At 39.4% G+C, this 24,246-nt stretch overlaps 1 protein-coding gene across 6 annotated transcripts in view; it reads right to left on the bottom strand.

Annotated features, from left to right (window-relative positions):
• The window catches only part of NRCAM (neuronal cell adhesion molecule), a 145,418-nt gene that overhangs the window by 120,714 nt on the left and 458 nt on the right, over positions 1-24,246 (bottom strand). The gene's annotated exons all lie outside the window — the stretch shown is intronic.

Genomic DNA, 24,246 nt, shown 5'->3' with positions numbered 1-24,246 from the left:
TTAACCACATAAGCACACTTCCACAGCCTTTTTTTCAGAAGATGATGACAAAGCCATCTTAATTCAAGCTTGGGGCAATAATTAACCATATTTTCATGTAGTTCAGATGTCTAAATCAACTGTTTCTGATTCTACTGACAATCTCTTTAATATATGCTACACTTAGCCTTTCTAATCTTAACTCCAGATACAGCAGAACTGAAAAAATCTCCACGTATTCCACTTTGATTAGGCTACTGCTTTCTCTCTCTGTTCAGTTCTGTGTCACTCTATAATAACAAATGAAGGACTTGAAACTGCCATTTGATCTGAACTTCCTGTAGGGAAAGAATTTGCACATTCAAAAGTCAACTCAAGTGAACAGAAGTATATACAGAAATAAGCACAATATATTTTGTTCTAAAGGTTGACATCCAATCCCATGACCACTTATGCAAATGTCTATGTTAGCATATAAATACATTGAGAAGTTGCACTACAAAGGTTACTTTCTTGTTCTCATTTCAAATTTTCTCCTTATGACAATCCAGTTCCCTTTTTCCCCCCCTCTGTGACTTTCTGATCTGCAGTTCCTTCCCTCAACACAGCTTAAAACACTTCTCACTCTCCGCTTCTTCCCCACAACTCTTTTGAAGTTCTTTGTTATCTGGTCACTACCAACTACTTATCATCCCTTGAGAGCTCTGAGGTTTCGTTTTCTGTGCCTCGAACTGTCCGTTCTCTCTTACTGTCCTGTCCAGTGAAACCCTTATACTTACAGTGACTAAGGGAAGGAGGGGGAAAGAAAGAACAAAGATGTCTATTTGCAACTTACTGGAAACTTGATTCATAAGAGAGAAAAAAAAAAGTACAAAACCAAAAGACTACACTATCGCAGAATTACTGCCAGTCCAACCACTGACACACTGCAAAAACAGAAGAGCCTCTACACATGCAACTATTTAAACAGAAGTCTGAATCAGTCTGCTTTCTCAGCATGAGTGCATAGAAGGACAATGTAGTCACGCTGCCCTGAAGTTACAGCCATTTTGATAAAAGAAAAGGTTGGAAATGTTTTTAAAAGTCAAGCATGCTTACTGAAAACACTGAATGAAACCATCCTCCCTTTCTCTTTTGGGAAGCTCTCCTAATAGCCATGCTACTGCTTGCCCCATCTCCACACCCAGGTTTCTGGATTGTGGGAGCTGCTCCCACACCCACAATGACACGCCGTCACTCTACACAGATACTTGGGCCCTTTTGTTTTGCAAGTTGGAGGCATTTTAGTCTTTCTGCTCTTATAACGCAAAGGCAAGTAACATCCAATAAAAGAACGAGAATTATTTTTATCTTCAACTATAAACAAACATCTAACCACTGAAGCACAAAAGCATCTGTATAAAAAAGTTATTTAATGATAGGCACATTCTCTCTGAAATGGAGAAGTCACATGCTTTTGAAATGTGAATTTATGCAATCAGTAGTTAGAATAATTGATATTCATCACGGTAAATGCTAGTCTGGACGTGTCCTTCCATGTTATGAAAGGGTTGTTTTAAAGTGTGAATTAAGCACTGGAGATGCTGTACCATCAAAGAACACGGGAGTAATCAGCTGTCAGACTTCCAAACACTTTACACTAAAAAGAGCATTAAAAAAAATCTTATTATATAGTATTAGTTCTTGGGAAAAAAAAAAAAAAACAACATTGATGTATATGCTGCTATGTGAAGATTTCATCCATGTAGCTTCCTGTACATTCTCTTCTCCATTCCCTGTTCCAAGTTTCAGTAGCTTAGAGCTATTGGGGTGTAACTGCTCTGTTTTAAGACACCAAAGAAAAAAAAAAGTTAACACAGCAGCAACCAGAACACAGCAAACATCCACTAGCATTTATTGCTATCAAACACTAGTAACTAAGTACAGACTACACATCAAATAAGGAAGAGGAACAAGTACAAGGTTGGAGTTTTTATTACTGATTCTACTTACAATATGAGGGGTAACTTTAAAATTCTAACTAGGTACTATTGTCATACAAGGAAGGGAGACTGTCCAGAATCCTGTAGGGATTTGTGCTCAGGCTTATGCTTCTCAACCTATTCAAAAACGATCTTTTCAACCGTTTATGGGTGTTTGGCCCGGTTCCGTGACGAATGGGACGGGGGACCCACGGACCCACGCCCTGGGAAAAGGGAAAAAAGGGTAAATAAAATGGGCCTGAGAGCAAAAACAGTGGCAACAATCTGAGGAGAAACAAACTAATTTACTAAATAAGATATCAGAATGCAAAACAACACACTATAATACAATATAATTACAATTTAAGCTGATAAATCCAATACAGAGAGAGAGAATGTCTAAACATCAAGGTAGGCCTTACTCTACTACCGACGATAAGACGGCTGGAGAGCGAGGTGCTGCCAGGACGACAGACGGGTGGAAAGAGAAGGAATGAGGTCTCGTGATGTGCAAGTTTTTATCTTTTCCCTCTGGCCGGAAATGGTAACAGAGGAGCAAAGTACCCTGGGGAATGTAGTAGTCCTTCTCTTCTGAGAACCAGGTACATGCACTACATGATGTCATGATGTGGAATACCAATAACCAAAAATCACAAAACCATGACAGATCTGGAGAAAGACCAAACTCTGAGGCAGCTCATGTTCCTAAAGCATTGTGACCATAAAGACAAGAACTGACCATAAGTAATAGTGGAAGGAATTGCAGCATGAAGTCAGTGGATGATAAAATTGCAGAAGCAATTCAGACAAAGATCCAGAATTAATTTCTAAAAATTCAAGAATGATATACTAGGTTTAAAATTATTATTTCTAAGAAAGATCAGCCCAGCCCTCATCACTAAGTGAAAAAAAGCAAATCAAGAATTAGGGAAAAAAGGAGAAACATAACATGCTTACACAGCATAAATCCATGATACATCTACATTCTCTGCGTAGTATTTGCCATCCCCACTGTCATCCCCACTGTCATGACACTGTCTCCCACAGTATTCTCCTGGAGAAGCTGGCAGCCCGTGGCTTGGACAGGTACACTCTTTGCTGGGTAAGGAGCCGGCTGGAGGGTCGGGTCCAGAGAGTGGTGGTGAATGGAGTTAAATCCAGCTGGCGACCGGTCACGAGTGGTGTTCCCCAGGGGTCGGTGCTGGGGCCTGTCCTCTTCAATATCTTTATTGATGACCTGGATGAGGGCATTGAGAGCACCCTCAGTAAGTTTGCAGACACCAAGCTGGCAGGAAGTGTCAATCTGCCTGGGGGCAGTGAGGCCCTACAGAGAGATCTGGACAGGCAGGATCTCTGGGCTGAAGCCAATGGGATGAGGTTCAACAAGACCAAGTGCCGGGTCCTGCACTTCGGCCACAACAACCCCAGGCAATGCTGCAGGCTTGGGGCAGAGTGGCTGGAAAGTTATGTGGAGGAAACGGACCTGGGGGTATTAGTCGATGTTCAGCTGAGCATGAGCCAGCAGTGTGCCCAGGTGGCCAAGAAGGACAATGGCATCCTGGCTTGTATCAGAAATAGTGTTGCCAGTAGGAGTAGGGAAGTCATTCTCCCTCTGTACTCAGCCCTAGTGAGGCCCCACCTCGAGTACTGTGTCCAGTTTTGGGCCCCTCACTGCAAAAAAGACATTGAGGCCCTGGAGCGTGTTCAGAGGAGGGCGACGAAGCTGGTGAGGGGTCTGGAGCACAGGCCTTATGAGGAGCGGCTGAGGGAGCTGGGATTGTTCAGTCTGGAGAAGAGGAGGCTCAGGGGAGACCTTATCACTCCCTATAACTATCTGAAGGGAGGTTGTAGTGAGCTGGGGGTCAGCCTTTTCTCTCTTGTAACTGGTGACTGGACGAGGGGGAATGGCCTCAAGTTGCACCAGGGGAGATTTAGGCTGGACATTAGGAAACACTACTTTTCTGAAAGAGTGGTCAGGCGCTGGAATGGGCTGCCCAGGGAGGTGGTTGAGTCACCGTCCCTGGAGGTGTTCAAGAAACATTTGGATGTGGCGTTGAGAAACATGGTTTAGTGGGGTTATTGGTGGTAGGTAGATGGTTGGACTGGATGATCTTGTAGGTCTTTTCCAACCTAGCTAATTCTATGATTCTGTGATTCTGTCCCTCAAAAACCATTTCCTCAAATTTCAGTCACATCAGAAGAGAATAACCAAAGATGATCAAAATGATCAAAACTACAAGATGACTCACCTACAAGACTACAGAGTCCTTAGGGGACACTGGTACAAAATTAGCAGATAACAGGCATAGAAAAGAAGAGAAGGTGTTTTCCTCATCTAACATGCAGTTAAATTGAAATCTCCTATATATCTGACCTAGCAGATTTCACCACTTTTAAAGAGCAGGTATTTCCAGTTAATCCTTTAACTATGTCTAAAATATGTGTAAGTATTGAAGTGTGCTGACAGAAGCACTTACTGGAAGGAAAAAAACAAACAAACAAACTTGAAAGATATCCATGAAAATTAACATCTTAAGATTATCCTTTTAAAACAAAGACTTTCAAATATTTAAGCTAAGATAATGCGACAGGAATTATTAAGACTCAGAATAGGATCTTTTTACTAAATATTCCAGAGCAATAACACAATTTTCTGGACCACTGTAGTGTAAAATTCATGGAGATTAGAAGCTGTACATACTTATTTTTAAATATAAATTTGAAAGCTAAAGCAATAGTCAGAAACCTGCAAAGCAGTTTTTTTTCATTTTGTCACATGAGAAATGCTAATAGAATGCCCCAGCCTTTTCATCTTGCAGGGCAATTAAAGCACGTGCTTATTGCAATCAGAGCTCTCCTAAAGGGATGGCACCAGCTGTGAGCCAGATGAGGCAACAGCCTTTATTCCAACCTTCCCTTCTTTCTCATCTTCCCTTCCACACACATTAATCAGCAAGCAGAATTGCCTGAAATTCAGGCTTGGGAGAAAGAAGGCTAAAATAATCACAGTTTATATTTTTATTAGGTATGTTTGGCTTTATTTCACATATTTATGAGTGTAGCTTCACTCACCCAGCAGTTTATTTACCAAAATTAAATTTATTAATAGTTTATGCTCAACTTTAGAAACTATCTTACTAGTTCTTTTAAAACACATAATTTAAAAGCAATTCAGTAAGCTACATTAATATTGAACAAAAATACTTTGTTCAGAAATAAATATTTTTGAAAGCTATCTTCTAGTCTTGTATTTTTCCTCATATGTAGAATTTGTTATTTCTCTTATCGGAAGTAATACAGTATAAACTTAATAGATGACTTCTTGTATAGACAAACAGAGGTCTGAAAATCTGAGTTTAATACACAATTACTTTCTCAGTAACATTCACAAAAGCCACAATGAACTAGTGAAAGTCAACCTCTGCTTTCTTAAAATGATTAAGAAAGAGATCATACTGAAGACACTGCTTGCCACCAAAAAAAAAAAAAGTTTTTTATTTTGCTAAACATTCTTTCTCTTGCAATACATTTAGCACTTCTATTATACTGAGATATAGCTTTTTCCTCATATTTCTGATAGAGGGACCAGAGTAAGCAGTGATCTGAAAATGGATTTATAGTATCATGTTGCTGACCGTTAACATGCTTGAAAAATAAAAAACAGCTAAACCTTCTTTTGTAGAAACTTCCCATACACAAGAGCAAATGACATCAGCTAGATGTACACCTCACATTTCAGCCTGATCGCAGCAGGGCTCTGGTAATCACGCTGCTGAAAGGACGTGCAGGCTGTCAGGAGCAGCAACAAAGACCCATGGCTATGGGGGAATAGCTCTGGGCTCACTGGGAGGATGCAGCGTTCGCATTATTCAAAGCAAAACAGCTCTTGTCAGGAGGTTTTTCACTACCCAGTCCCTATCATTTCATGGTGGAATTAGGTGATTATCTACAGCTAACTGTCTGAGTTCTTAGAATGGGCTGAGTAAGCAGTAGGTTGGGTCACACTGGTTTAATACAGCTTTAGGAAACAAGGCCAGAGTATTGACATACTCATATATTCACAGCATAAAGAAAACCCATGACCATTTGGTCAGGAATCCATATCAGGCTCTTCAAACAACAATTAAATCCATCCAAGAAGATGAAATTTAGCTCCAGGAGCTGACTTTCCTAGAGCTGCCAGACCACTGGTTCTTCCTGCAAAGGAGGCATTCAACCTCCTTGCATTCAAACGAGCTGATGGGGTAAGGACATGGTGGAAAGCAACAGGTGTCACTCCACAGTTATATATCTATTATGTTTACCCCCTCTCTGTATCAGCCTGAAGAAAGGGAAAGAATTTCTGACTTGAGGAAGTCAAGCCTCCTCCTTGCATCTGTGCTTCATACTAGGCATGCCTGTGGCATAGGCACTCTGCAGATCACTCAAAGAGACCAAGAGACAGCACACAGGGTTATGAGGAGTTGTACAAAGTAATGGGACAGAAGCCAACATATTTAGCTTTGTGTGTCCATAGGCGGCAGAGGACAGGACCGCTTCTTTCAGCAGCAGTATCCCTTAGGAAGCACTCACCACTTCTGTTCTGCTGTTCCATCTCGGTGATGTTCCACATATATTCCCCTAGCACACGTTTCAGGGTACGTACTGGAAAGGTCAAGAACCAGCAGTGACAGCCAACACCTACATCATCTCCGACCCTTGGATTCATCATGGTGATTTGCATTCATAGGCAAAAAAGGGGAGATGTGCTTAGTTTTGGAGAATATAGCACCCATGAGAAGTCGTAGGCTGTGTTATGCCAATAGATCTTTTGTTCTAAGATCAAGAGAGTCCCATTCATTCATCAGGATTAGCCAGTGACCAAAACCAATGAGTCTTTAAAAACCTTACAAAAAAGTTATTTTTAAATGGGGGGGGGAGAGAGGGTTAGGGAGAGGGAGAGCAGGGAGGAAGGGCATGGAAATCAACCCCTAAAACTAAATTATTTAATTAATGAATACCAAATTTGACAGTGGATGAAAGCATTCAAAACCAAGAAATGTCAAGCCGTATGTGCAGACTAAATATATGTCAGTATTTATATATATATATACACACACGTGTCAATATGTCATCTATTGTAATCTTTGCTATAAGGGCTAGGAAATCTCATAATCAAAGACTCTTCATACTCCAAATGTCACAGAAAAAAAATGTATGCATACACAATTGATAGAAAAAAGAAAATTGAGTTATAATTGGTTCATTATGAAAGAGGTTTTAATCGTTTTAATCCCAGGAGAATATCAGTTTCTTGCACGAAATTACAGTACGGATTAATTCAGAATCAATGTAAATGGTAGTTTTAGCTATCCTTCTAGTAAGGCCTAGAGTAATATCAGACATGACAAAGTACATTTTCTGATTTAAAAGACCGATGTTGGACTTAGGTTTTGCTTCAACTGCAGTAAAAACGCTGTTTCTGGAAGGATGCACATACAAGGGCAATATTCGTAGACTTCACTCCAAAAATAAAGAATGCAAAGAAAGTATTACAGAAAAATTTAATGTTCTAGACACAAGTCACTACTAGACATAACTTCTGTAGAAAATGAAAAGTCAGCTTTCACAAGATGAAAGTTTTATTCTTTCTCACCTTACTAAGTACAGGATTTCTCCATTCCAGGGATTCTGCAATACAAATCTTATAAGAGAACAAAAACAAGGCAACAAAAAAACCTGTCACATATTTATGTATGTATGTATGTATAAAAATAAATGTAGAGTTTAAATAATTTTGTGCTATTCAAGGCCTGGGTAGTTACCTAAGTTCTGTGATGTGAAATAACCGTTTCAACATCCGCAAGCATTCAGCACTTACCATTTCACCTTTTACTAATTCAGTAGGCTCAGCACAGAAAACATTTGGCAGTGGTCTGCACAAACCACTTCACAGAGGTAGTCTCTTTCTTTCTACCCTTACCATTCAGAACAGCTGAGGATGTAGCAGGAAGAGGGTAATAATACAGAGAAGAGCTTGCATTGCATGCATTTCTCCCATTTCACCGTATTCCGTGGATTATTTACCACAGGAAGCAGCTTTATTGATCAAGTTTAACAAGTGCACTGATGATAAACTGTCAAAGAGGAGACATTAGTGTCCATATCATAGAGCTGTTACTATTCTCTCCCACTTTCAGTTTGTTTTATAATATTTTATAAAGCTTGCTTAAGCACCTTACTTCTGAATCATGCAGGATAGAAGATATGAACAGTCCAGACTCATCGAGAACTCATGGTCTGTAGGTGTAGTACAACCAACAAGAACAGACACAGAGCCTGGTTAGTCTATACTGTGTGTATTTTTGAGACATTTCAAAGCTGACACTTCAAAATACAACTTTATATACTTACTTCAATAACATTTGTCACATAACCTACTAAGAGGAATTTTGTTTGCTCAAATACCATCAGAAGAGAACACAGAAAATGTCTGGGGCTAGTGTGCAAGGATAGAAGAGACAAGAATTTAAAAATATATATATTTGAGGACAGACTTACTGAAATACACTCAGCCACTACTGCAAATAATCCTGTTTCAATGGAAATACCCACACTTCATTTTAAACTAAAGGAAATGACTGCATCGCTACTGCCTGGAGCAAGCTGACAAATGACTTCATAGAGATTTCATTCTCCCTTTCCAAACACTATCTCTCTTCTCCTTTTCAGCACTTGAGGACCACAAGAGACCATAAGGACAACAAGAGAATGTCACTCCCACTAGTCTCATATATTCGAAGAGAGAGATGTGAAAGTCATGCAAATCACAGCTGTGTCCTTGATCAGATTGTCATTTAATAACCCAGCGCGCAGTGTCTCCAGGACTAATTCCTGTCTACTTAAAACTGAAGGGTAGAGAGAGAGCTGAGCTTAGCAGGAAGCCATGGGCTTTCTCAGCTGCTTCCTTGGTATTTAAAGAACATCGACCTTCAAACTCCATTGTATTTTTATCTCTTTGAGGTATAACTTAGATGTAATCACTCAAAAGGAACTTTTCTTAAGATGCCCCTCCAGCCAATTTTTTTACCAGAAATTATCACCACCATGAAAATCCTGAAAGTCAGCACCTCGCTTCTCAAATCTCTCAGAAACAAGGATCATCTCCTCCAGAATGCATCGCGATCCATACAAATGCTACCTCGAAAAGGCAGATTGAAAATGCTACAATAATTTATCTTCTAAGAAGGTAGATTGATTATCTCCATAACATTCAAACTTCTTACGACCTGTAGCATGTGGAAGCCATATTTCAGTACTCCTAGAACAGAGCTCTGCAGAAATGAAAACTAAGCCAATGGGAAAAGTACCTTGTTGTAATAAGAGATACAGAAATCACAATACAAGAAAACCTTTAAAATGAGGGAATTCAGTAAGAGTTTGCTAAAATGCTAGCTATAACTATTTTTTGTTTGTGTATATGCAATACTAACTTTTCACCACTGCTTAAATCCTTTTCTTCTTTTCCTTCCACATGCACTAAATGCACCTTGTCATTCAGAAAATACCAACAAATCTTTCCTTAGTCGGAAAATACCTGGGTAAGAAAAGCTTTGGAAGAAACCTCAATGCTCAAAGTAGAAGATATCAATATATGTGAATGAAACCATGTATAAGCCACAGGGAAATGGAAAAATTGATAGCGTGTTTTGTTGTTGTTGTTGTTTGTTTGTTTTTTTGAGGAGGGGTTGGTTTTTTTGTTTGTTTGCTTTAGCTAAATCTATTAGTAGCAAACAGAGGCTGTTCCTGAGTACTTCAAAGATTTCAGCTTTCCATAAGGAAACATTACCTTTGTAAAAGACTTTCTCACTCCTGCCCATCCAATAGGGAGTGGCACATTTCAGGCATTCAGAGAATAAAGCAATGACAACAATGTAGAGTCACATGAAGCTATTCTGTGCCAGCTATGTAAGCTTCCTGAAATTTCATTCACTAAAAGGTCAAGAACTTGCAGTACTGCATGTATGAAGCCTTTTATAAATTATTTGGAATTCAACTGCTAGTAAGGTTTTCCGTGTAGTTCAGTACAAAATTAACATTTCACTGATCTGATGTACAATGACATTTTATCCATGTATTTTCTGATGTACAGGAAATATATAAGGTCTTAACGTTGGTTTTGGAATAAAGTGGCTCTTTGCAGGAAAAAAGGTTGCAGTTCAAAGAAGAAAAGCAATCTTACCTATGAAAATCAGGTTGTTTTTAGGGATCCTGATCAAAGAAGCTATCCATGTTGTAAGCAATTTAAGAAAATAAAACACTATTCAGATTTTAAGTTCATAATTTTGAACTAAAGTTGAAGTAGTCTAACCTGAAAATACTACGGATTTGGAAGATGGTATTCTGCTAGATCTAATCCTAATGTGCTTGGTTATAAACAAATATGTACATAACTGAGCAAAATGTAGCCTCTGGCCTAAAAACAACCCCGTATTAAAGCCATAGGTAATCTGTCTTACATAACACTATTTGTATTTTGTAATCCTGTTAAAAATACTTGTGACATCAAATCAATGTCTTCTATTCCCAAATGCAACATCCAAAGCAGGAGTGGCACTCAACCACTAAAACTGCTTTTAGCTTTTTCTTTAATTTATGAGTAGTCCTTCTGTATCATTAGAGATGCACACAATAGTACAGCGATATGAAGCAAAGTTTGATCTTTTAGTATATAGAGAACCATCATTTGTCCTATGAAATTAAAACAGTCTGATTTTACATTTTGGTGAACTACTGATATCTGTTTGGGATGATACAGTAACACAAATTTTTGTCATCAATAAAGCCAATTGTAACTTCAAGTTGGAAAGTTTAATATTAAACGTTATGCTAATGCATCTCTTGAATTCTGACCAGTAATTCATTTTGTAGTATGCCATATCTCTGAAACATCTACCCATGGAAGACTCTAGATCTGTTCCAAAATGAAGCGACTGGTATCACCCCCAAAATGGTAACATACCCCTTCTGGAAGTCACCTACCTTGAACTGTTGCCTTCCTCTCTGCTCAGCACCAGATCAAATCTCAAGTGAGTTGCAAAATCCTTAATGCTTTTAATTAATGACAAACACTTCATTGGATTGGTCTTCAGAAAGTACCTATTCTCATTAAGAAGCGAAACACTAGTAACAAAGTTGTGTTTGGCAGGCTGGCTCACTACCCAACAGGAATTCACCCTGAGCGTACATACATGTCAGCACATGGACACACTGTGCTGTTTACAGACATGTTCTATCATTACACTAACTTTTCTCAGAAAAAAATATCCCTAAGAGTTCAGTAGCTTTCCAAATCATTAGCTGGTTAGTTTTAAGTCCATAATGTGCAAGTACAAGTGCCGTGTGTCCTACCAAGCCTGGCATTCACTTTGCATAACCACAAAGGTCCATCTAGCCCCAGGTCTCATCTCTGACAGCAGCTAAAAGCAGATGCCTAAGGCAGAAGGATAGGTTTGTGGCAGTTCTCTCCCATAGACTTCATCAACTGAAAGCACAGAGGCTTGCTGCGCTTTCTGTTGCTTAAATTTACTGTTGTACTGTCCTGATAAAGTAAAAACATTTTTATACCATTGCTGCCACCAGAAAAAGGACCTCCAATTTCACAGGCTGTATTAATTCTCTGTTTGAAATATTACAAGCTGTAAGTGGCAATGGCTGTAAAGTTTGTAATAAACATCAGTATAAAGACTACTCTTTAGACATACTGTTAATATTTTAAATAAATAAATAATTTTCAGAACTTTTTTTTTAGATAAGCATGCATCAGATTTTTTATTTCCCTTCTATACTGAAGCCCCTGGTATCAGGCCTGCACTGGTGTGCAGAGCCAGTGCACCAACTCAGCACTGCAGTGGGTCATCTCTCCCAGACCAGCCCATGGCCCAACCTATTTACTGTGGTGACTGATGGCACTCCCAGCTGCCTTTATAGCCAGGACCCAGGCTAATGGCTATGCGACTTCTACTAGTGGGAACTGTAGCAACCCCTGAAGTTTGCCCAGGCAGCTCGTGCTGCGCACAGACCAACAGAGAAGAGTTACTCGCAAGCTTAAATGCATTACTAGCACCAGAGGTTGAGAATCCAACACTCCCAGAGAAATCCCAAGGCAGCCTTAACTGTTCCTGATTACACAGCATTCTCCTCTATTGGTGCAAGACAGCTAGGAAGTATTTTGAACATAAGGTTAACGTAACCAAGATCACACATAAATAACAGCAAACGTTCTGGGGAATCGCATCTAATCCAGCTGAAGGCTCCTTCTGCCATCCAGTAAAGGAATGAGAGATTAGATTCTCCAGATGAGCATTACTCTATGGAACAGAACCCAGCAACTTACTTTTACCTCAATTTTAAACAAACAGCTGTTTGACAACGCAACAATATTAAGAAAATTATTTGGAGACAAAGGATTACATCATCTTTGTCAAGGAAGATGCTACAGGCACTTCCCAACACTGGAAGTCACATTAAGCCTACTTCATCTGCACTTGTATTGTTCCCTAATGGTTTCCAGATTAAATATTTTGGCATAACACCTAAAAATATTTTATCAAACCTGTGATGAACTAAAGGATAAAGTGGTCAAAAGCCCAATCCAAGGTTCAGATTAATCCTAGAGGCACTACTCCCAGTTTACATAAGGGCTTCTTCTGGTCTGCTATCTAAGATTACATGAAAAATGTCTTTACGAAATGACACCAGATGGAGGGAGGGGGAAAAAAGGAAAAAAAAAAAAAAAAAGAAATAGTCACCACACAGTTCTCTTATTTTTTCCCAACCAAAATACCTGAAGTAAGGTCACTGCATCACCACAACTCCTGCAAGTACTTTAAAATACTACCCAGACAGGATTTCTTGAGCAAAGGCTACATCTACCACTTACAATTTTCCAGATTAGCCCATCTAACCAGTTTAATCACTCCCACATCTCAAACTGCCACAACAGCTAAGTTGGCTTTTTATTTTTATTCTTTTAAGTACATGGTTATGTGATCCCAACAGTGTTCCTGAGATATGACCTTTATACTGACTGTCTTGAATTGATAGGGATGGATGGCAGTACATCCTGCATAGAAGTTGTACCCTAGGAGCCACTGGGAACCACAGCTGATGTGCAATATAGTCATTATTTGTGAAGTGTCTTTCCCACTTTCATTCACCCAACAAACAGCATAATTTATGGCAACCCAGGGGTCAGATAATCAAGAACAAAAAACAGATCAGTTATAATGTTGACTATGAGCAGATGAATGTATTTAATAATGCTGACTTGAAAAATCAGATGGTATTGCTTTCTGATGTAAGCTTGCTCACAGGAAAGCCAATTTGGGCATTTCCACATTCATAGTACAGTTAATATATAACCAGAAAAATGGTTATATTCCCAAATCCAAATAAACTAACATTAACAGCAACCATACCATGGAGAATAAACAGAAATACATACAATGGATAGCTTTAAATAGAAAGCTACTACATGATGCTACTTCTAACATTACAAATTGCCAGTGTAACATCAAAACCACTGAGAATTTTCATGACAGTTGACTGAATGTATAAGAAGCCTCTTTCCCCCTCTCAAAAATATAATGAGTAAGTAAAACCTCATCATTTTTCTGTCATCAGATATTGTATTTATGAATCTAATTAATAATTTGAATACAGGCAGTAGAATACCATTCATTCACATGTAGGACGAAGTCAGTGTGGAAAATCTTGGTTCTCCAAGCTTTACAATGGTGCCATCTCACTAAGCCATCTGTGAAGGATATTTTCTTTACAACATAGTTGTTTGCTTTGCAGTAATGAAGCACTATTCAGAATTAAACTAGCTGGGTATAAATGTAAATGGTAAAGTCTTCCATTTCACATCCCCAGAAAGATTAAGAAACTAAAATCTAGTTTCTTTAGTGCAAAGAAAACTTTTAACAAGTTAGATATGTTACATGAAATGCTTCTGAAAGTGAAATATGAAAAGCAGACATTCCTTCAGAGCACTTTTAAACTCTGGTGTAGAACAGCAGAACAACATGTTAACATATTTAATGGAGCTAGCTTTAATGTTCTTTAAAAACATAAGTGCTATAAAACCGTACTCCGTTGTACTCATTAACTGTGTCTCTGAACAGCAATCATCAATTACCATCTGATTGTGCCTAGTAGCATACTAGACAGCCACAGCCTCAATGAACATACAGAAATTTGCAGAATCATTTTATATGAAAGCTCCAGAGTCATTATACAGCAAGTATTTTTACAACAAGTTTTTAAAAGACTTATTTCAAAGTCTTGTTGTCTAATTATATTTAAGACTGTAATCCTTCTTAAAAGGAACCTTGAAGTTTTATTTTATTGTTCTACGCTTAGTATTACACAACTGCACTCAAAGTCAGATTTACATACTATTAATTACCATTAAATACTTGCCTATGCCTGAATAGCAGGTAAAAATAAATAAATAAAAATCACTACTTTAAGATGGTATGAACAGGGATAAAGAATACACAGGAACTCCCAGCAGTGGTTTTCTGGGTACTATTTATGGAATTGCAAGAGCTTCCTTCTGGACGCTGCACAAGTCTTTGGTTCAGGATCGGTGTTCAGAAACAGTTTCCTTACAAAAGCTGAGTTACATTTTCTGTTCTCTCAACAAAGTGATGGGTTATTTTTTTCCAGTGATATTCAGTATTGAAAAAATTATCATTTTACGTATTTTAGTAATAATACTGAATAGCAATATATTTTAAAATACATAATGTTTAACTTACAAGTCATACTTTAATGCAAGGCTAACACAATCAAATTAGTTCCTTTTTAATCAAAATTAATATTTAAATTGGAGAAAAATTAAATGAATATAATTAGATAATGCATTATGAAATGCAAATTCATAATTACGCTCATCCGAATTATAATTTTTCAAAATAAAAAATATCAGTTCAAAGTAGTGCATTAGCTCACTACAGTAAATTATAAATTACTCCCCATAACCACAGAAAAAACCTCTCCCTAATCAAAGTAAATATTCAACAATTTTTATAGATGTGCTTTCAGAAACAGATAGCTTGCTCCATCCTTTACCATCCAGTTTAAGTCAAACACACAACCTCAGGGAGCACCATTATTCTGCACCTTTTGAGAAACAGGTTCTTCTGATAAGTTGCAGCTCACTCCTGCTTTGCCACTATTAGGACAAGGGGGAATGCTTTTAAACTAAGACAGGGGAGGTTTAGGTTAAATATTAGGAGGAAGTTTTTCACTCAGAGGGTGGTGACGCACTGGAACAGGTTGCCCAAGGAGGCTGTGGATGCCCCGTCCCTAGAGGCATTCAAGGCCAGGCTGGATGTGGCTCTGGGCAGCCTGGTCTAGTGGTTAGTGACCCTGCACACAGCAGAGGGTTTGAAACTAGATGATCATTATGGTCCTTTTCAACCCAGGCCATTCTATGATTCTATTAAGATCTTAAATACACTGAGTTCACAAGACAGACTCTTGCTAAGACATTTTTATAGTGTATAGCAAAAGTGATTTTTCTCTTAGCAACCAATGTTGTTTTTGTGACCTATTTAAGTATTCCCACATAATTAAACAACGGGATCTCATTTCAAGCTGATCATCTCTTCCAGTCTGAATGCTGAAAGACCATGTTTGCAGTTTCACCCCTTAAAGTGATCTGTGCCTGTAACACAGTATTGCCTCCTGATTTCCTTCAGTCTCAAAACATGCATGACTCGAGGTATTCTCTAGGCTTGAGCCGCATGTATCCTACGTGGCCTTTTTCCAGTATTACCTCAGAATAGATCACAGAAGTCCAGATATGAGAGAAATGAGCCCCTCCACCTTACAATACAACTTTTCTTTGACTTCTTTTATCCCCTTCTCAAACTATAACTTTGAGGCAGCAAACACCCACGATCCAAAACAGCTGTTCTTTCTGTCCCTTCCCAACTTACTTATTTTGCTGTACAGATCTTGGCTTTACTGAACAAAGTCAACTCCATGATACTGATATAATTCACCTTTGTATATTATATACTGCTGCCTACATAATTACACAGAACTAGGACACAATTGGCTCGGGACACCAAAACATGAGTTATAGCCCCAAATGCCCAACCTATTGCTGACGCTCATCCCAGCCTTCTCAGTTTCCATAACCTGCTGTAAAGCTGCTCCATAACCTCCCAGGCTTCTACAGTTAGTGAGCTCCTGTGCACCCAGGAACTATCCACTTGGGTCAGCCTTACCTGAGGTGACTCTCCCACTTCTACTACACAAACTGCCGACAGCCCAAGTGGTCCTGCCACAGAAGAAACAAACCCAGACCGCAAGCTGAAGAGCAAGAGATCAGAGTGAAGTAAGAGACACTTGATAACACTTAATCACTTAAATTATTTTTGTTTGCATGTATATCTTCCCCCCTACTTCCAATCTTCCATTTATTCTAAGCTTTTTCATATTAGAAGAACAATTTATCCTGAGCATGTAGAATAATCACAGGAGTCTAGATCATGATACCAGCAATGAAATATCATTTTTCCTCTAGAGAGCAGCATGACAAGGAATAGGTCTGCTGTCTTTATGAGAACAATATCCAATTTTTTATTTCTTGTAGTATTTAATTTTCTAGCTTAATTATTTGCCAGTCCACACAATAGTTCATAGTTACAAGCTTCATTCATTAAGACAGCAACGTGATGTATTGTTTTAGTAAACAAGCAATCATAACTCCATTCTATTAACAGCTATTTGCAAGTAGTTCAACAGACCTATTGCCTTTGTTTCATCTCCTCTCACTTAGCTATTTTCCAAACCTTCTTTGGTTTCCAAGACTTTCTCATCTCCTCCATTCTAGTTCATGACTTTCTATTAACAGTCAAGCTGTGAAGTTGTAGAGTAGTTTCTAATTTGAAACTTCCCCATCTGGAATACTAAAAGGTCAGGTATTACTTACTTCAGCTTACTGTACAAAACATATTTTCACAGCAATGGCTAGCTAATACTTGGTGTGTGTTTCAAACTGAGTGGGAAAAGAAACAGAAATCCTTTACTCTTAGGACAGTATCTCAGCTTCACAGAAAAGAAACAAACGTAAGCATCTCTGTTATGTAGTGAACACAAAGTCTAATCTACTAAGAATGATGTTTGCATTAATCCTGGCAACCATTTCCAGCTACTGAGCATGTGTTCTGTCACTGTATTTAAGTGGCAGAATTCAGTCCCTGTGAAGCTAAAGTCTCATAACTTCAACAACATATTGAAAAGCCAAGTGTAAAAACCGACCAATTATTCAGAGCAACTCAGGTTTACTTTTGGATGTAGCTCAGCTTCTAGTCAAAAGAAAAGCTAGGACACATTAGCCAACTGAACTATGAAGATGCAAATCTTAATAAATCATGAATTCCAGTGATACTCTTGAGTATTTGATGCTGCCAATTCTGCCAGGACATTTTCCTGAATGCTATGAAAAACCAACTTCTATAATTCGACACCAACTGGAGGAAAAGACTGTGAAGAAGTACATAAAATCTTAGAACTAACTGGGAGAAAAATTCCTCCAGCTGAAGTTTTGAGAATGATATCTGTAAACAGTCATAGAAATAACTTCCTGCTGTTAAGAGAAATGTGTCTGCTGGAAGCAACAGTGGGGAAATCAGAAATCTAGGGCAGCATTTAAGGCTTGATGATGCTTCACTCCCGAAACAAGCAGAATCAAGACCCCAGAGAACATGGAAAGCTCTTAAGGTTTGCCTCTAAAGAACAATGAATACTGTGAGTTTGAAACCACAGGATAAAGAATATTGTTGCTTTCCTTACAAAAGCTGCCTAGATTTTAGGGAAAAAAAAAATTCCAAGAAAGGAGTCTATCACTGTAACTTGAGAAGGTACAAGATACAGTAAACGTGAACACATGACATGCTTTAATCACACTCCTGCATTTGTAGCAAGAAAGCTATATAAAATGACTTTACATCACCTTTCACTACAAACTACAGTTTAAAATTCCTGGTAAAGGTAACTTTCCTTGAAGTACTTACTATTTGGCCCATAATGTTAAATATTTTCCATACTACTGTAAGAAGCAAAATCACATGCTCCAAAGGACCTAAGTGTTATTAATAATAAAAAACAGTGGAAGAACATGCAAATGTTGGGGGATCTTTGCAACAGCATAAAGACAGAATTAAATTATTCTTTGACTGCAAGAGAAAAACTATTGAGAAAGGGGTATAGTTGTCATTTTCAGATGATGATGGACATGAAAATGCACTTTATTAAAAGTTACTGGGTTCAGTGATCTAATGAACTGTTCTTCTGGCTTCCATTGTATGAATGCACAACCATATGCCAGTTCTAAGCAGACAAGTTTACTTTCATCTTATACTAACAAAACATAACAGCATTTATTTAAAACTTAGGAAATTCTATGCATTTATAGCACGTTATTCATTTGCTCCCTATTTGCTTGTATATTCACATGCATAGACAATCTCCTAAGGATTTGTTCTGTGCTCCATAAACAATATGTCCGCCCTCTGCTGGTCAAGATCACCTTCACCATTTCCCAGATCTTTATTTTTTTTTCCCCCCGCTAAGTTACAACTACATTTTATAGAATTGCCACATGTAAGGTCTAACATTGCTAGTTTTCAGACACCTTGAGTTTCTTGTTGGATATTTAAAAGAGGATACACGTTAAGGTTTCAGATTTACACTGTACAGAAATTTCTATGATGTTGTCTATCATGCAAGATCAATACAGACAAAAACATTCAATTGGCAAGGATAATTCATTGTCTTTCAACCAATTATTAACACTGTTCTTCTACCAGATATGTTACTTCATGTAACAGAGGAACAGTCAGGCAAATTCCTTATTTTCATGGTATTATACATCCAGGAAGAAGTTAGATAAAATTGTTTCCCAGCTCTAAACCTTCATCTTCAGAGAAGCAGTAGGTGGTAATCCCTCTCCCTCATTATCTGATTTTTTTTTTTTTTAAAGGCACTAGATACGCCAAAAGCCACACAATCTTCAAAATGATTCAAAATACATTTGGCTTGTGAACACAAACCACTAAAATTAGTTTTGTTTGTTGTATTAAGCATCTAACCAAAACCTACAGAAGAGCAGATAAAAGCAAGTCAAAGTACAACCAGTTTTGATATGAAGAGCGAGTTCTTTCACACACACACAGGCACCCTTGTAGCATTACTTGGACTGGGTCATCATATGGGTGGTAATGGTCCTCATCAACCCCTACAAACTTAACCAAACCTATTCCCAGGCAAGAGTAATGTGGCACTTGCACTAGAAAGAGTTCAGATAACCATGAATTCTCTGTGACAACCCCAACCAAGAACACGTTCTTCCCTTCCACCTTCATTGCCGAGATATTCCCTGCCTTTTGGAGTCTCTGATTGGCATAGATCAACCATAAATACTGTGTTTAACAGAAGCAGGAATCTTTTGCATCTGGTGAAAACTCCGTGTCCAGTCCAGCTTGTCAGGTGAGAAGGCCCTGGTCCTCATGACTTACAGACTTGATCACTGCAATGCTGGAATGATTCCCCCTGCACCCTAGAGAAAGCCACAAATTTCTCAGAACATGATAGCCCCAAGACTGTGCAGCACATCATACAGACTCTGGCATTACAGTTTCATGCTCTGGATTTTCATTTTGCTCAAAGATGAATCCACAACCTGTAACTAGGTTGCCGTAATGTGCTGAAGTGATTTAGCCAAAAAAAAAAAAAAAAAAAAAATCCCTCATTTCTACCACTTCTTTCTGATGAAAAAGTCTGTAACACATTTTGTTCTTTATCCTTCTACACATACAGTGGTCTTCCTTGAGGATTTTGTTCATCACCTCATTCAGCCTGTTGGTTAGCATTTCATCCATTTCTACTACCTTGCCTGTGCTACAGTACAACATCCAACTGGAAGACTTCCCTTGGCCAGTGCCTATGCACAGGTCAGTTAACTCCATGGCATTGTTCTCCAGCTGGGGGGAACTGTTCCCTAACCCCATATCTTGCACAACAGTTGGTTTTTTGCACTAATTGACCATATACAATGCCTTCACATACATATATACAGACCTCCACAGGTTTGTGGCACTGAAAAAGCAACTCCTTCACAGGAGCTCTCAGACTCAAGTTGGACAAATGCAACACTGAAACCAGATGGAAGGAAGTTCGAAGTGAAAGTTATGGTTCAGAAAGACACACACACAAAAAACATCTGTACACATGTCAAGCACTGTCAGCCCCACACTTCGTTAACAGTCTGTAAAGGGATGTGGTATGTTAACACTTTGGATGACTGTTCAGGGGAGCCTATTAAGCAGCCAAAGACCGATTCAAAACTTCCTGGTTACGCGAGGTAACTTTTGTTTTCCTCAAGCAAGATGTTAAACAGTAACAATTACACGCTTCAAACCAGAGGAAATTAAAAGGTCATGTATACCTAATGGTGCAGACCAAGTATGAGGACACCTGCATTCCCACTAGACCTCATCCAAATTCAGCAGCCTTACACAACGATTTACAGAGACACCACATCAGTGCTAACTCTGTCCGCTCTAATTGACCATCTAGACAGCTAGATCCTTTCTAATGTGTCTGTTTTTTAAAGTTATCACGTCCTTATAAGTTGAACTGGCCTTTTTTCCTCGCTTGGCTATTTTTGTGCATCTGAGATGCTCTGCATGAAATGCTGCTTTTTCTATAAAGTTTGATGGCTTAAAGTAGAATGGGGGTACTGTGAGCTCTTACAGAAACATTTTATAATTCAAGCTGATATGCTTCCATACTAAAAAGTTAACAAGGGGAAAGCTGTAATCACATTATGAATTGAGCCATTTCAAAACCAAAACAGTGTAGGAAAACAGTGCATTCAGAAAGTGAATAGTAAGATACATTTATCCTGATTCATACAGCAAAACAAAACAAAATTGAAAGCCTCTTATAACAGTTAATAGAGAATCCAGATGAACATTTCTGTACTTAGTCAACACTTACGAGAAGGGAGAAGCTACAGAGCAATCCAGAGAGGTATTTGCAATGCAATTAGGCTAGACAAGCAAGCCTGAATGTGTGCCAGCTGCAGGGGCTTGCCCTTAACTCACACAATCAAGTGTCTAGTGTTGCACACTGTCTAGCATCACTATCTCCGGTATTAATCGTCTCATCAGATAGGTACTTGTTTACTGAGCATCTTAATCAGGGCCTGAGCGCACATCTAGCTGCACCTTGCAGCAGTCTATCTGCCAGTCCATCACCAGCTGTCAGTTACAGCTCCCACAGATAGAAAAACTCCAACTCAAACAAGCGCGTTCGGCTCTCAAACTAAGCTATCGTTCACATTTCAATATGAGACTTGAATTCCTTTTCAGTGTTCTTCAACTCTGACCCAGCTCTACCCCCTTCTTCACTGAAAAGGGCAAAGACAACAGCCCAGCAAGTGGGACAGGCAAAACAGACCTCCTTTGTTCACTTTTTTCCTTCCAGTTTTCTATGGAGGTAAATAACTAAAAGCCCAGCCAGCCCTCAGTAGCTCAGAAGAAAGCAATATAGCCAGCTTGCAACTATATTTTCCTGCTACACAGGCAGTAGGGCAAAACTCAAGGCAAATCATGCTACCCTTATTATTGACAATTAACTCTTTCCAAATTTCCTTAGTATTTTTTTTTAATATTCATAAATGCATTAAATTACAGTACCTTTAATACCAAAGTGAATAGGCAATAAACATACTCACTAATTTAAAATGCAGCACATTATCACTGCAGAGAAAGTATAACAGAATTTTTTGAATACTATCAGCCCACTCAGAAGGCAAAATCAGATTCACTGCATATTGCCCAGCAGACAGCCTCCTACATTATTCCCTCGGCTTACATTACTGGGATGTACTGTCTCCGTACAGCTTCCCATTTTACAAACTCTTTTCATAAAGAATGACAAAATTAAACTGCACTACTCAGTTTTCACTAGATACGTTTACTGCACTCTTCAGGTATATCGGAAGGTAAATAATTACAGCTCAAGGTGATTTGGGACAACCAAATAAAACAAGGGAGAACAGCAGCTCCACAGCTGCAAACAGCGGATTTGGGTTTTAGGCTGACTGAGCCATTTGAGCAGTGCAATGCTCGGCCACCAAATCCCCAGTCCTTCACACACTCGGTATGTTTTATATCCAGATACTATGGGAGATGCACTTCACCACAGCAAAAAGAACAGGGAGACTTGCATTACGTCTTCCTGGCTTGCAATCGGAATCCTCAAACCAATAAGGACTGTCAGTTAGAGAGATGCCTCATTAACTCCAGGAAACTGCAATTCGGTTATTAACGCTTCTGCCACCGCCTTTCTGAGCGCCAGAGAGAAAGACCAAAGCACAAGGCGCTATTAGGAGATATGAGTTAGCACCACTGGATCTGTTATCTCATTTCATGCCTGACAATAAAGACCATTTTAGGAAGTTGGATTTCCATGCTAAAATCATTTTTTGCAAGCCAGCTCTGCAGTGAATGTGATAAACATTACCCTTTCTGTGAGAAGATATGGAACGATAACTAAGGATCACATTCTGGTGATCTCCCTCACCTTAAGCATTATTACTTTTGTGTATTTTTACTGTAACCAGAGAGACTAATTACAGAACGAAGTACTAATACAAGGATGATTAATTGTGGCTTTACTCTGAGTTATGAAGAGGGCTTTAGCCTCATCATTAGCACCAGCTGGTACACACAGCCACATCATCTGATGCTGACACACAGCTGTACAGCTTTCCTTTAGCTAAATCTCCTTTGCACAAACCAGAACACAAATTCATTCAACAGATCCTGGGTTCTCTCACCACTAAGCCATTTCCTCTTGGGGTTTGCTTGATTTGCTTTTAAATTCAGTATTCTCAAAACACGCTTTTCCAACCCTACTGATAGAGTCCAACAACAGTTTTTAAACACCCAAGAGAATATCAAAGTGTTTCTAAATTCAGATAAATAATTTCCACAGACTTCAGTTCTTTAGGAACTCAGGTCTCTTGCTTTGCAATTCATATTCAAAAGTAAGGACAGCCATTAACTAAAGAAATCTACCATAACCTACTGCAGGGAACCCGCTTTAGCAGGGTGTTGGACTGGATGATCTCCAGAGGTCCCTTCCAACCCCTACGACTCCGCGAATGCATGAAGTGCACGCACACACAAATTATCAGATTAGACAGAAATTAGAACGTCAGCTTTCTGACTTGCATGTGCTTTGAGGTAGTATGTCACACTACAGTTTCTCTTACAGCTGACACCCTTTGCCAAAACACCTGCAGAAGCATCTCTTGGCATCTGCGTGACTCTCCAACTCAACATGATGCCCAGATGCCTTCCGGTGTTGCGCGCTGACCTACTCCATGCACAGCCCCATACAATTACGATCCATAAGCTACCACATTGATCATGCTAAATAATGGAAGAAGCCAAAACAATTAATATTGCACCTGTTAGATTCAGTGAAGTTCTTTCCATGTTTCATCCACCTTTTCTAAGCATACAGCAGCACAGGAACAGAAACCCAGGCAGTTGGCTTCTGGGCTCAGCAGGAGAGTGGTTTAAAGAACAAATGAAGAAGAGGATATTTACAAACAGAAGAACCACAGATCACGATCTGCAGATCTCACCATAGGGCAACATATCACATTCTCCATTATTTTACCTCCTCGCTCAGCCAGCTAAGGAACAACACTGCTGTCACACTGCATTTGTCTGTGTGGAACAGCCCTATTGACTGGGCTGGAATACAGCGAGCTTAAATATTTAAACAGCTTGCCCTTGTTAATCAGATAGCGCCTAAACCCAGGCTCCCAAGACCGAGCGTAAACGCATTTCAGACTTCAGAACTAACACCACCGTGCCGAAAAGTTGAGCAGAACGTTCACTTCACTATTACTTTATAACCGAGGAGCAGGTGCGTTGCTGCTCGCGCTCTCGTTGCCATTTTCTGAGCCGGTTGCCACCAGGACTCCAGGACGCCGCGCACCCCGGCCACCCTTGGGCTCCTCTCACCCCTAACCCCGCGAGCAGCAGCGGGAGGAGGCGCGGAGAACCGTGCGAAGACGGTCCGGGCGGGGAGCGCTGCGGTGCTCACCTGGGGCTGCCGCCGGCGGAGCGGAGCGGCGCGGGGACCGCTGCCGGCACTTCAGCACAGACAGCTCCCGGCCGCCGCCGAGCGCGAAATGGCGACCTCCGGGCACCGGGCGGGG

This window comes from Numida meleagris, chromosome 1, assembly GCF_002078875.1.
Source record: "Numida meleagris isolate 19003 breed g44 Domestic line chromosome 1, NumMel1.0, whole genome shotgun sequence".
Taxonomy (NCBI): Eukaryota; Metazoa; Chordata; class Aves; order Galliformes; family Numididae; genus Numida; species Numida meleagris.
This window is presented reverse-complemented; position numbering and strand designations above follow the sequence as displayed.